Here is a 12,935-nt window from a genome sequence, read left to right on the forward strand (position 1 = left end):
TCCGGTTTGTGTATTTCACGAAAAGAGGGTTAAACGACCTTGTTGTCGTATATTTATGCCCACAGTACAGGCTCCATCATTCTTTCAAAGGAAGGGGCGCTATCTCGTGTCACCAGCGAAAGTTTCGCTGGTGACACGAGATAGCGCCCCTTCCTTTGAAAGAATGATGGAGCCTGTACTGTGGGCATAAATATACGACAACAAGGTCGTTTAACCCTCTTTTCGTGAAATACACAAACCGGACAGAAAGGGGACTTGACTAATTGAGTATTGGACTAGCTGGTGATATTTTGATAAGAACCTCTACAGTTGCAGAGGTCATATATATTCATATTACATTTGAAGGACGGCAGTGTTTCTCTTGGAATATATGGTGGCCGCTCCTTGGAGATAATCCATGCCCTGACGAAGTTCGTAGAGAACGAAACGCGTTGGCTGAGTCTGTTTTTTGAGAAATTGAATGGAAATAAAAGAACAACAAATTGGACTTATTGAAAAGACTTTTGTCCTTGGTGCACCGTCTTTGTGTAAAAAGTTTGTATATCTGGGTTTCCAGTAGAGCAAAAGTACGGCATGCTCTGGACGTGTATTTGCACCTTTTTTAAATTTATGTATTGATTTTGGATTTGATGTGCTTAACTGTGGTCAGCCGTACTTTCTTTTTGTTTATAACACTTGATGTTGTTGCACCAAGGATATTGTGCTGGATAACTAAACACTTATAAGGTCCCAAAGGCGAGACCTATTGGCTATGCCAATTGTTGTTTCTTTTGCGAGTATATAGCAGTGCCTTAGCCTCGTTGATAGCATGTAGTGTACTGCATCCGACAGAGGCACTGCTACCGGCACCCATCTTTATATGGATTTACAAACATTCCAAGATCACTGTCTGTGCATGCCTGAGGAAGTACGGGGGTGAGGGGGTGTCCTAGGTGTTTTTCTGTATAACAAAAAACATTCAAAGATGGCCACGCGTATATGTAAGTGTTTGTGCACGCACAAGCATATAATTTCTTTTGTTCTACTTTATCATAAGTTTAATGTTCCAAGATGGGTAACACGTGACTTTCTTGGAACAGTAAACTAATTATCAGAAAACAATACTTGGCAAAGCCAACGTCTCTCTAGCCAAAGCCAGACCTATTGGCTTTGTAAATGCCTGTTGCTTTTTGAAAGACATTCACTTGCAGCAACCACCCCTGTTTGACAACTACTTTGTCTTTGAACGGAAAAATAATGTTAGTACGGCATTATTTCTTTTACTGTTTGTGGCCATAGATGGTTTAAATAAAAAAGGCAAAACTCTAACCAAAAATGTGGAATCAAATATTTGTATGCACCAACTTTGCACCATTTTTGATTTGCTGCGGAACAGATGCAACATTGATGACGTGCAGGTATTCGCTCAAATTAAAGGCACGTGCTAAATAAACAATAAGAAAGTAATAACGTGAGAAAAAAGGCTTTGGCTAATGTGTTGATGGAGGGTTCGTCCACGAGAAGAGCATACATCAATCTGAAACCCCAGCTGCACACTGCAATCTCCCACCTGGTTTATATCACACTCGCTTGTCGTTTTGCTGTCTCTGTGTTTAATCAAACAAGCATTGGTCGCGGGGAATGCAAAGATGGGGGCTGCAGCGGGAGAGAGAGGCGGTGGGAGTTATGTGCACGAGCGCGCGCACCGGCAAAGACGCGAGTGGTGCGCGTGCAGCAGCGCCCAAAGTGAAAGTAATCCGAAAGCTGCGCAAGTTCACGCTCGCGTGAACGCAAGCATTAGGCCAGCAAAAGCCAGTGGGAAGCACTTTTAAAATCCACTTACTAAAAGTCGAGCAACAGCGCATGCGCTGCTGTAGGCTCGACCTAAAAAGGGAGAGTGCGCATGACTGGGTTAGTCGGCCCTGGAGGCAACCAAACAGTCAGTACGGACAACAGTGGGCAAGCCACTCCCCCCTGCCCTCGAACAGGACTGCCCACCCGCCCACCCCCAACCAGGCACTCCAGGCACTTCTACTTCCTTGCAGTGTGAGAAGCAGAAACATAAAAAGGTAGTTTTACCATTTTATGTTTCCGCCCTCTCGCACTGCGAGAAAGCAGTGGGGCGACGCCCCCATGCCCCAATGAGGGAACCGCCACTGCTAATTTACGCCACTCTACTCCTCCCACTATATGCCACTCCACTCCAGGCCACCCTAATCCATTATCCTTTATGCCATTCTACTCAACCAATCTTCTCAACACCACTCCACTAACATTTAGCCATGCTGAACAGCAGACACACATTGCTTAGGTGAGAGATATTGGCTTTGCTAATTCTTGGTTCACTTGTTCTGCCGATAATGAGAGTGACTGGACTTTGGCTGGATCCCATTATTGAAGTTTATTTAAGAAAGGACATTTCTCCAAGCAAGGGAAACATTTTCAAGAAGCCAGAAATAGGAGTTTATGTTAGGTCATCCAGTCCACAGAGACCTTTGGATTATGTACATATTTATTTCTCCTGATCATACAGCAATTTAGAAATTTATTTAGAAGTTTTCTAAAGCAGTGCTTGTAGTCTTGCAATAGATTCAAAGCACGGCGCTATACAGAATATATAACTTATATTTATTTAATTAATGGGGGTGTCCCAATAGAATATTTTTTGGATGGAGCAGTAGAGATTACATCGTGCTTTTATGTGGTGGAGTGCATGCTCAATTTGTGCTCAAGTGTTGTATGTGAATTTAAAAAGTCCTAGAGGAGGAGCGCGCCTTGATGAACTTAGCTAAACATGAGTGAGCACTGAGGCAGCATTTTGAGAAACTTTTTAAATTGCTTTAAGAATCTGTCTCACCTAACAATTTAAGGATTGCTCGCCTACATGGGCTATGTAATGCGGAATGTCTTCACGTGCTATGTTCACACAGGGCGATAATTTCTTAGCAAGATTTCTTCTTAAAGAAATTCAAACCTATTGGACTACTGTGGAGAAATTCATATTGCATCTCAGAAGGATCAGGAAAATTGTTCCCAGGATATTTAAGCCAGCACATTCAACGTCTTTGGCGAAAGCTAAACGTTCTTTAAGTCGTAAAGCTCCGATAGCCTTAATATCCCTTTGGATTACTTCAATCCATGTGTCCTGAATTATGGCATTACTGGTTTCTGTGCTTATCTAGTGGACAAAGTAATCTAGTTATGGGGAGTTGAATAAAAGTGATCTTTTGTTGAAGACTCCATGTATTCAAAGATATGTTTGCAAACATTCTTCAAAAAAAAGTTTAGAATTTGGAGTGCTGCATGCAGAGCTAATTTCATACATGTCAGTACTGGGAGTTTATGGAAATATGAACTTATGCTGAATAAAAGCAGACAGAGGGAACAGCTCTACAAGCATGTCTAAAGATGGCGGACTTACTGAACATATAGCATGGGCCACACTACAGCTCAACTAGTGTAGATCATGTAGGAGGCCTACAACTCAATAACCCACGGGTGCACTGAACCCGCATAGACATTCCTAACTGCATGCCATGTGTAGGCTAAGAAACTACAAATGCTTTAGGTCAGATGGAGTTCAGAAGTTACATGAAATGTAAAAGAGTGGCCAGTCACATGTTTGTCACAGCGCTGTCTCCACTATCATCTTAGGGCCTCCACTCACCATGCTTACTTACGGGTGTATGAGGGCACTTTCGCACGACCAACTTGTACACCACTTTCACATCTTAAAATCAATAACTAAACACCGCGGGGCTTACTTACAAGCCCCTTGCGCCACTTTTGCGTCACTTTTAACAAAAAGTGACGCAAAAGTGACGCAAGGGGCTTGTAAATCTGCCCCACCGTATTGTGGACACTAAATAAGAAAAATTAAAGATAACTTTCAGTGTGACATGTTAAGCCACAACAGACACGGAAAAATAGCAATACTTGGTTTCGAAAAAATATGAATCTAACACATTGTACAAAGTAGCTAAAATGAATTAACATTAGAGTGGGTCAAAAGCAATTAGTGCACTTACACGAAAAAAAGTGTCTCATCAGAACACACCTGCTTTGCCTCTATCACAGAGCAAGGCTAAAGACTCTCCAGCCCACCCTGGTCCATGTCGTTTTAGAATACATCACTGTCTTCCAATTATGAACTGGTTTCTTATTTGTGTATAATTTTATCCGAAGGACCTCTGACCTCCTGGTCAGGGAACTCTTCTCTCCCCTCGTGCAGCTCAGTCGTTGCGCCGCTGCCCCCAGCCCTGCTTTGGTCTCAAGTAGGTGTTCGAGGCCCTCCTCCACCTGCAGGCTTTCGGTGGTCCAGTAGGAGAGCCTTGCTCTTCTGCTGGTCTGCTCTGCCAGCCTTGTCTCTATGCCTTTTGTCTGTCTACCTCTGTCTGTCTGTCCCCTGATTTTTATGCCCCGTTTGTGCACTTCTGCCTCTTTGTCTATTTGTGCTTTTGCATGTGCCTTTTTTGTGCTTTGTGCTTTTGCCAATTTGTCTATCTGTGCTCTTTGTGTCAATTTTGTCTCGCATTGTGCCTTTTTTCACTCTCCTCTTGCTGTTTTTCCCAATGCTGCTGCTCCCGTGGCCCCTCCCCCCTGCTGGTTCCCGCTTCCGCCTCCCAGCTGCGCTCCCTCCCCCATCCGCTACTTAATGGCATCCGCTACGTGGCCATGCAACGGGCAGGCGCTGCGGGTTTGCCGCTGGCACACTGAAGGCGTGCCAAAGGCAAGCCCGTCCGCGCCCGTCAGCGACCCAATCGCAACCAGCGCTAAGGACCCTGGTTCTCCGACCTCCTACGACTACGACTCAGCCACCCTCCACACACTCAACCTCTGGAAGAAATAACAACTTCTAGCTGTCGATGCCGAACACCATCCACGGCCAGTTCTCCTGCGGACCCTGCTGCCGCACCTTCACCCACCTCTGGACCCCAACCACCGGACACCAGCGCACCCAAACCCCTGAACTGCATCCTCCTCAACATACTCTCCCTGCACAGACATACAGTGGAAATCTGGGACCTCCTCGACACCCTGTCGCCAGATGACGCCTTCCTCACAGAAACCTGGATCACCTCCATCTCCGCCCCTGACATTGCTACTGCCATCCTCAATGGGTACAAGATCCAGAGGAAGGACCGCCACAACCACCTGGTAGGACTCGCCATCATAAACAAGAACTCCCTCCAACTCACTACATCCAGCACAAACGACTCCTCGTCCCTCACGGAACCTATTCCATTTCTAGATCCAGACCAACCCCAGAACGACCCTACTCGGCACCGTTGCCTACAGACCTCGTGGACCACAAACCACGTTCACTGCACCCATGACTGACCTCATCGCGCCCCACGCCATCACCTGAAGGGACTACGTAATGCTCGGAGACCAAAATTTCCACCTCGACAACTTCAGCGACCCCAACTCCACCGCCCTCCTGGACAACCTCGCCAACATCAGACTGTAGCAGCTCGTCACCACCCCACCCACAAGGCAGGACACACACTCAACCCCATCTTCGCAGGAGGAAACAACATCAAATTCAGTCACACTATACAACCCCTCTGGATGAACCACCACTGCGTACACTTCTTCTCAAAACCCACCGCACACAAACCTACACCATGCCCCCGAGCAGGAATTGGAGCAAGGTCACTGAAGAGCACCTCAACTCCACCATGCTCCCCCTACCACCATGACTGACCTCAACTCTGCAGCCAACGAACTCCACAGATGGATTACCGACTGTGAAGACAAGCTTGCCCTCCTCCAGAACTCCAACAGACAGCGCCCCACGAAAACCATCTGGTTCACCACTGACCTCCGCGAATCCAGTCGCACCTGCAGAGGTCTCGAGAAAGTATGGAGAAACAGCGAAACCCCGGATGCATGGACCAGCTACAAGAACGCCATGACAGAACAACACCAATGCATCAGATCCACTAAAAGGAACTTCATTTGGGACAAGATCCTCACCAACTCCAGCAAATCGAAAGAGCTCTTCAGCATCATTCAGGAATTCACGAACCCCCCAGCGAAGCCTCAGGCGTCACGCCCTTCCAGGACCTCTGTAACAAACTCGGCTCCTACTTCCATGTCAAGATTAAGTTCCTCTACGACAATTTCAACGAACAGATACTAGACACCGAAGCCACACCAACCTCCAGCAACGCCAGCCAGCCTACCATCTCTGCCGGGACCCTGGCCACCACAAAAGACACCACCACTACCAAGAAGAGCATTCACTCAGGAGCCCCCAAGGACCCCTGCCCGCCGCACATCTTCCACAGAGCTGTCGCGGTCATAGCACCCGAACTACGACGCACCATCAACTCCACCTTCGAAACCGGCACATTCCCGACAACTGGAAACCCGCAGAAGTCAAGCCCCTCCTCAAGAAGCCCTGTGCAGACCCAACGGACCTCAAAAACTACTAGACCCATCTATCTCCTCCCCCTTGCCGCTAGAGTCACTAAGAAGATCGTCAACATCCAGCTCACGAACTTCATCGGAGCTAACTCCATCCTCGAGTCCTCCCAATCCAGATTCTGCACCAACCACAGCACCAAGATTGCCTTCCTAGCCACCACAGATGACATCCGCACTCTCCTTGACCAGGGCCACACGACGGCTCTCATCCTACTAGACCTCTCTGCAGCCTTCAACACCGTCTCCCAACGCACACTCACCGCCAGACTCCATGACGACGGCATACAGGGAACTGCCCTCGACTGGATCCGCTCTTTCCTCACTGGCCGAACCCAAAGAATCAGACTCCAGCCCTTCCTCTCCGAACCCATAGAGATCAGCTATGGAGTACCCAGCAGATCATCGCTCAGCCACACGCTCTTCAACATCTACATGACCCCCTTCGCCACCATCGTCAGACAGTACGCACTCAGCATAGTATCCTACGCTGACAACACCCAGCTTATCCTCTCACTCAGATAAAAATCCAACACCACGGTCAGTTTTCAAGAAGAAATGAAAGACGTTGCATCCCGAATGAGCAGCAGCTTCCTGAAGCTCAACTTGGAGGAGACAGAAGTCGTCATCCTCGGACCCAACCCCTCTGCATGGGACAACACCTGGTGGCCTACCGCCCTCGGCAACCCCCCCCCACACCCATGGACCACTCCGTGGCATCATACTCGACTCCTCCCTCACCATGACCAGACAGATCAACGCCTTCTCCTTCACATGCTTCAACACCCTCCGCATCTTCTGCAAGACCTTCAAATGGATCCCCCCCAATCCGAAAAGACCATCACACATGCACTCATAACCAGCAGATTGGACTACGGAAACGCCCTCTACGCCGGAATCAACAAATCCCTGCTCCAAAAACTCCTGACCATCCAGAACACCACTGCCAGACTCGTCCTCAGCATCGCACAACAAGACCACATCACCCAGCACCTACAAGACCTCCACTGGCTCACCATCGAGAAGAGAGTGACCTTGAAGCTACTCACTCACACCTACAAATCCCTTCACAACACGAGACCCCAATACCTCAATGAAAGAATCTCCTTCTAAGCACCCAAGAGAAGCCTCCACTCCGCCAACCTCACCCTAGCCGAAACCCCCCACATCCGCAGAGCCAGAACGGGTGGAAGAGCCTGCTCCTACATCGTGGCAAAGACATGGAACAAACTCCCACTCAGCATCAGACGCTCAACCACTCTGCAAGCCTTCAGGAAGAGCCTCAACACCTGGCTCTTTGGGTGAGACGGAACTGAACGATTCCCCCCCCCCCCCATTTCCTGATTGATTGATTGATTGAAACTGTACCTCTCTCTATAGGAAAGATATGTCCTGCTAAATTCATCTTTGTGTTATATCTTAGTTTTTGTGGAAGTCGCACCTCAGGGACAAATCAAAACCGATTTTTTACACTGTTCCTAAAAAGTAAAAAGTGAATAAATCTATCTTTGTACACTCCGGTAACTCCTGTAGTGAAAAAATCGTTTTAACTGCACCAGGGAGTTAATTCAGTTCACAGAGCCCTTTGACAAAAATACTTATTGTTTTTTGTTTCGATGAATTTAGGAACCACCATTAATAGTATTGACTTGCTTTTTTCTGTTCTTATGTTTTTTTCTGTTACAGACATATGAAATCCCAGGTGTTCTGACGTGTAGGTACGGCCTCCCTCATTAAAGATAAGCTCGGTTTCGAAAGAACGCTCATCAGTGTCCTGAGAAAGGGCGCCCTGTGGTTGGACATCCTCCCTTATGATGTCAACCAACATGGCGGCTGCAGGAAGTACAGCTCTCAGTGATGCAATCAAAACGTTGCCTCTGTCCACAGAAGACACTGCAGTTCAATGAACCAATTGCTGAAAGTCTGCCTTGGGGAAAAAAGGTTCAAGTATCCTCAAGAAAAGGACTTTGTACTTAGCAAAGTCACCAACTGCGTCATTGTATTTGGACGTGGTTATAATAGGACCAAGAATGAACCGAAATGATTGCTGTGGGTGGGATTGAGGAATCTCCTGTGAGAGAAATCCCGTATCCTTAAGTGAATTGGGGTGATAGAATTTCTGTTTGCTATGATATGGTTGTACGAAGTTTTGACCGCTCCCACAAAGTTGGAAACTTTCACCCTTCATGACGTTGGATGAAGTTTCTAGACTTTGCCCAACTTTTCTAGGGGAGAGGTAATTGTTTTTCCATTCATGTAAATTGTCTTACCCAAGAAGCTCGGATATCAGACCTCAGGGAACTGGCTCTCAGTTTTCCCAAACATTATCTAGGGCATCCCTTAGCCCTGATTGGTTGTTGGAGAATGCTACAGCACTATACATTGCCCGCCTCTGGAAGTGCGACACTACTAAGCAAAACTTCTAGTGGGTGGTGGGTGCAGTCAGCCAGCTGAAGAGAACAAGAGGTGAGCGATGGTGGGGCTGTCATGAAGTGCTTAGGGGCTATAATCAACATTGTGAAGGAGTTCCCGCTATTATACAAGGCTCTGTTTCATCACTACTTATCACTGCTAAGTGCTTGCTTAATCTGGGCAGTCTCAAAGTAGGTGTGGAATGAGGTATGGATCACTCTTAGTCTAAATGTCAAGCACCTGTATCCAGCTCCAATTCACTCAGATTAATTACAAAACAACTGCAGATAGTTAAGGAGCTAAGTCCACCCTGGATAGCTTTGCTAAATTAGGAGAAAGACTATTTTATCTCGTAGTCACAAAATTCACTTTCAGTAGTCATCTTGTTCAACACAACGGCTCTCTTGCATATATCAACAATAATCCATATCTCTTTGTTTACTATATATGTTTTGCATTATAAAATCTTTTATTCTAAAACCAAAATTATAATCATACCGGAAATGCCTTCAAAACAGGAAAAATGTGTGGTCTTTGGTGCAAGAGTTGAAGAGATTATTAAACACGTTTTACTGCTAAATTAAGCGTGTTTATCGCACTGCACATGAACAGCCTGGGCATGAGTATTTGAGATAGAACGTCAATTTGACATCACAATTAATGCAATCTGTGATAATCTGTGATTTCCATAGCTTTAGTCCCTGTAGTGTCGGCGGAGGTACTACGCAGACACGTGTGAGGGTTCAATACACATGTTTATTTCACACGACCTTCTCTGTCGGTAGCCTTCCTCTAACTGAAACTGTACGTTTCCGGGCTATCCCTGGCCCTGCCTTGATCCCGCCCCTCCATGCCTCCTGGTCCGAGGCGGTCCTAACATCCGTCTAATTCAACCCCACATTACACCTCCCCCTTTCTTAACAAAATTCAAAACGCTCATCCTGAATACGTTATGTATATACCAAATAACATTAACATAGTTACAGTTCCTCGATCAGCCGACTCGGCCTCTTGATGTGCCGGCGGGGGCGACTGTTGACTTCAGTACGATCACTGCTTCCTTCATTAGAGTCCACTTCGGGTGTCAGAGTGCTGGTCTCAGTTCCACGAGTACTGGTTTCCCTTTGACTGGGACTACCAAGAGACTCTCGCACCTTGGGGCTACACTTCTGAAAGTGAGCCACATTCCGGGTTATTCTCTTGTCGTCTGACTCGGCAGTGATCATGGTCCCCTTTTGTTTGACGACCACCAGAGGAGTTTCACTGAAGCGACAGTCAGTTTTTCATTGCTGTTCCTGTTTCACCAGGACCCAATCACCTTCCTGAATCCCAGATGAAGCAGCTCACCTGCGATGGTCCGCATACGTTTTAATTTTGTCCTTTTTGAGTTGGTCCGTGTGAGCAATGTCATCAGTGTCCGAATCTGGACACACTGCCTTGTCAGGCCAATCAACCATCGGTATCCGTGTGCGTACGGGCCGGCCCAGCATTAGCGTGGCGGGACATTTCCCCGTTGTGGAATGAGGTGTGTTCCGGTACACCCGTAGGACTTCATTTAGCACTGTCTGAATGTCTTACCGTGCCACCTCTGCTTGCTGAATGGCTTTCTTTAGCGTGGACATGAATCTCTCGATCATCCCATTGGCTTGCGGCCACAGAGGCGTGATTTTGCGATGTCTGAAATTTAGATGCTTGGCGAAGTCCGCAAAATCCTGATTATTAAACGGGGGCCCATTGTCTGTTTTCACTGTTGTGGGGATGCCCCATGCAGCAAATGCATTATCCAGCCCAGGTATCGTGCTTGAAGCTCTGGTGGATGATATGATGTGAGCAATGGAGAAGCAAGAGTATTCATCCATTATGGCTAAGATGCATTGTCCCGACTTCAATGGACCAAAAAAGTCTACTGCCACTTGCTGCCACACCCCCTCCGGCAGTCTGGACATTTGCAGGGGTGCAGGAGGATCAGGCCTACTGACTAGTTGACATTGAGGACAGTCTCTCAACGTGGTTTCTACCATTTCATCAAAACCTGGGAACAACACCCGTTCCCTCAGAGCCCTTTTGGTAGCCACAATTCCGCGATGACCTTCATGGGCTAAGTTGACTACTCCCTGACAGAGACTTCTGGGGATGACGAGTCGAGTGTCCCTTAACACTAACCCATTGGGGGCTACTGACAGTTCCTCTCTCACGTGCCTGAAGGCAGCCAGCTCATTTTTGTCAGCCTCTCTGTTTTGATCGTTACCTTCCAGATGTCTCCATTCATTGTGTAGCAGTCGCCTCTTCACCTCTATCAGCGTGGCGTCTTCCAGAGTAGCATCGATGATAGCGTCGACAGGGACAGCTGGTGGCCGGGCTTGGTCTGCCACAAAGCAAATGTATTCTTCTGCCACCGACGATTTGCATCGTGTTGTTACCTTGGGATGCCGAGACATGTAGTCAGCGGGATTCTCCGCTTTGCCTGGCTTGTGCACAATGGTATATGTGTACTCTTGAAGGCGAAGACCCCATCGGTCTATTCTGGGGGGCATTTTTGCCCGTGGATTGCCAAAGATGGTAATAAGAGCTTGATGATCAGTGATTAGCGTAAAGTGTTTGCCGTACACAAAAATGTGAAAGTGTTCGCAGGCCCAGACAACAGCCAAGCTCTCCTTCTCTGGTTGTGAGTACGCTTTCTTGGCCTCCGTCAGACTCCTGCTCGCGTACGCGATTATGTGTCGTTGGTCTCCCTCTGATTCATATTGAGCCAGTATTGCTCCCAACCCAACTGGACTGGCGTCCACCGTAATTTCCGTTTTCTTCTTTTGATCAAAATATGCCATGTTGTCGGCAGACTCCACAGCTGCCTTGATGTCCTTAAAGGCCCGTTCACACTCTGCTGACCACTTAAATGAGTGCCCTTTTTTCGAGAGCTGCCGCAGCGGGTAGCTCATTGTCGCGTAGTTTTGGATGTAGCGCGAACAGTAGCTAGCCATTCCAAGACGTCGTCTTTTGATACAATTTCCTTTAATGCTACCAATGCTTGATGATTGTCCAGGCTCGCAATTGCATGCGTCAATGCTTGATGCCACTGTCAACGTGATGTTACCAATGCTTGATGGTTTTCTGAACTTGCACTTGCTTGTGTCAGTGCTTGTTGCTACTTTCGCTTTACTGTTACCAATGCTTGATGGTTCGCTTGGGCGTGCAATTGCTTGTATCAATGCTTGTTGCTACTTTCCGTTTAATGTTACCAATGCTTGATGATTTTCAGGCTCGCAATTGCATGCGTCAATGCTTGAGGCCACTGTCAACGTGATGTTACCAATGCTTGATGGTTTTATGAACTCGCACTTGCTTGTGTCAGTGCTTGTTGCTACTTTCGCTTTACTGTTACCAATGCTTGATGATTTTCAGGACTTGCAATTGCTTGTGTCAATGCTTGTTGTTCAACTCAGCCTCTGCCTGACTTAAAGATGGCCGCCAGAATGACCTCGCAGGGGATAGGTGCAGGCGCCTGACTCAAACATGGCCGCCTCAGTTGCACACGCCCCTCCAGGCTCGATCTCCCCACGCAGGCCACAGCTCTCCAGCCAGTCCAAGCACAATTCTCCACGCGTGCACGCTAGGGAAGGCACTCACCACGAGTCTTCCAGTTCCAGGCAGCACACGATAGGGGTGGACACCCTGATCGGTATCTCGTCTCTTCCACGCGCGGGACCACCACGCGGAGTCTCACCGAGAGGGGAGACACTTCGGCTGCACACGCACGCCGGCTCTCGGTTCCACAGGCACAGTCACGGCAGGCTGCACCACATGAGCGACCGGGGTAGGCACCCGTGTCGCTGCCCTCACACACAGACGCGAGCGGGGTAGGCTCCCGACTCGCGCTGAACCGCCGCCCTGAGCGCTCTCCTCTCACGTCGCTGTTCCAGGCAGCTTCTCCCTCCGGGCATGCACCACGCGCTTCGTGGCCCAACTTCGTTGCCAGGTGTAGTGTCGGCGGAGGTACTACGCAGACACGTGTGAGGGTTCAATACACATATTTATTTCACACGACCTTCTCTGTCGGTAGCCTGCCTCTAACTGAAACTGTACGTTCCCGGGCTATCCCTGGCCCCGCCTTGATCCCG

Source organism: Triturus cristatus, chromosome 3_1, assembly GCF_964204655.1.
Source record: "Triturus cristatus chromosome 3_1, aTriCri1.1, whole genome shotgun sequence".
Classification (NCBI taxonomy): domain Eukaryota; kingdom Metazoa; phylum Chordata; class Amphibia; order Caudata; family Salamandridae; genus Triturus; species Triturus cristatus.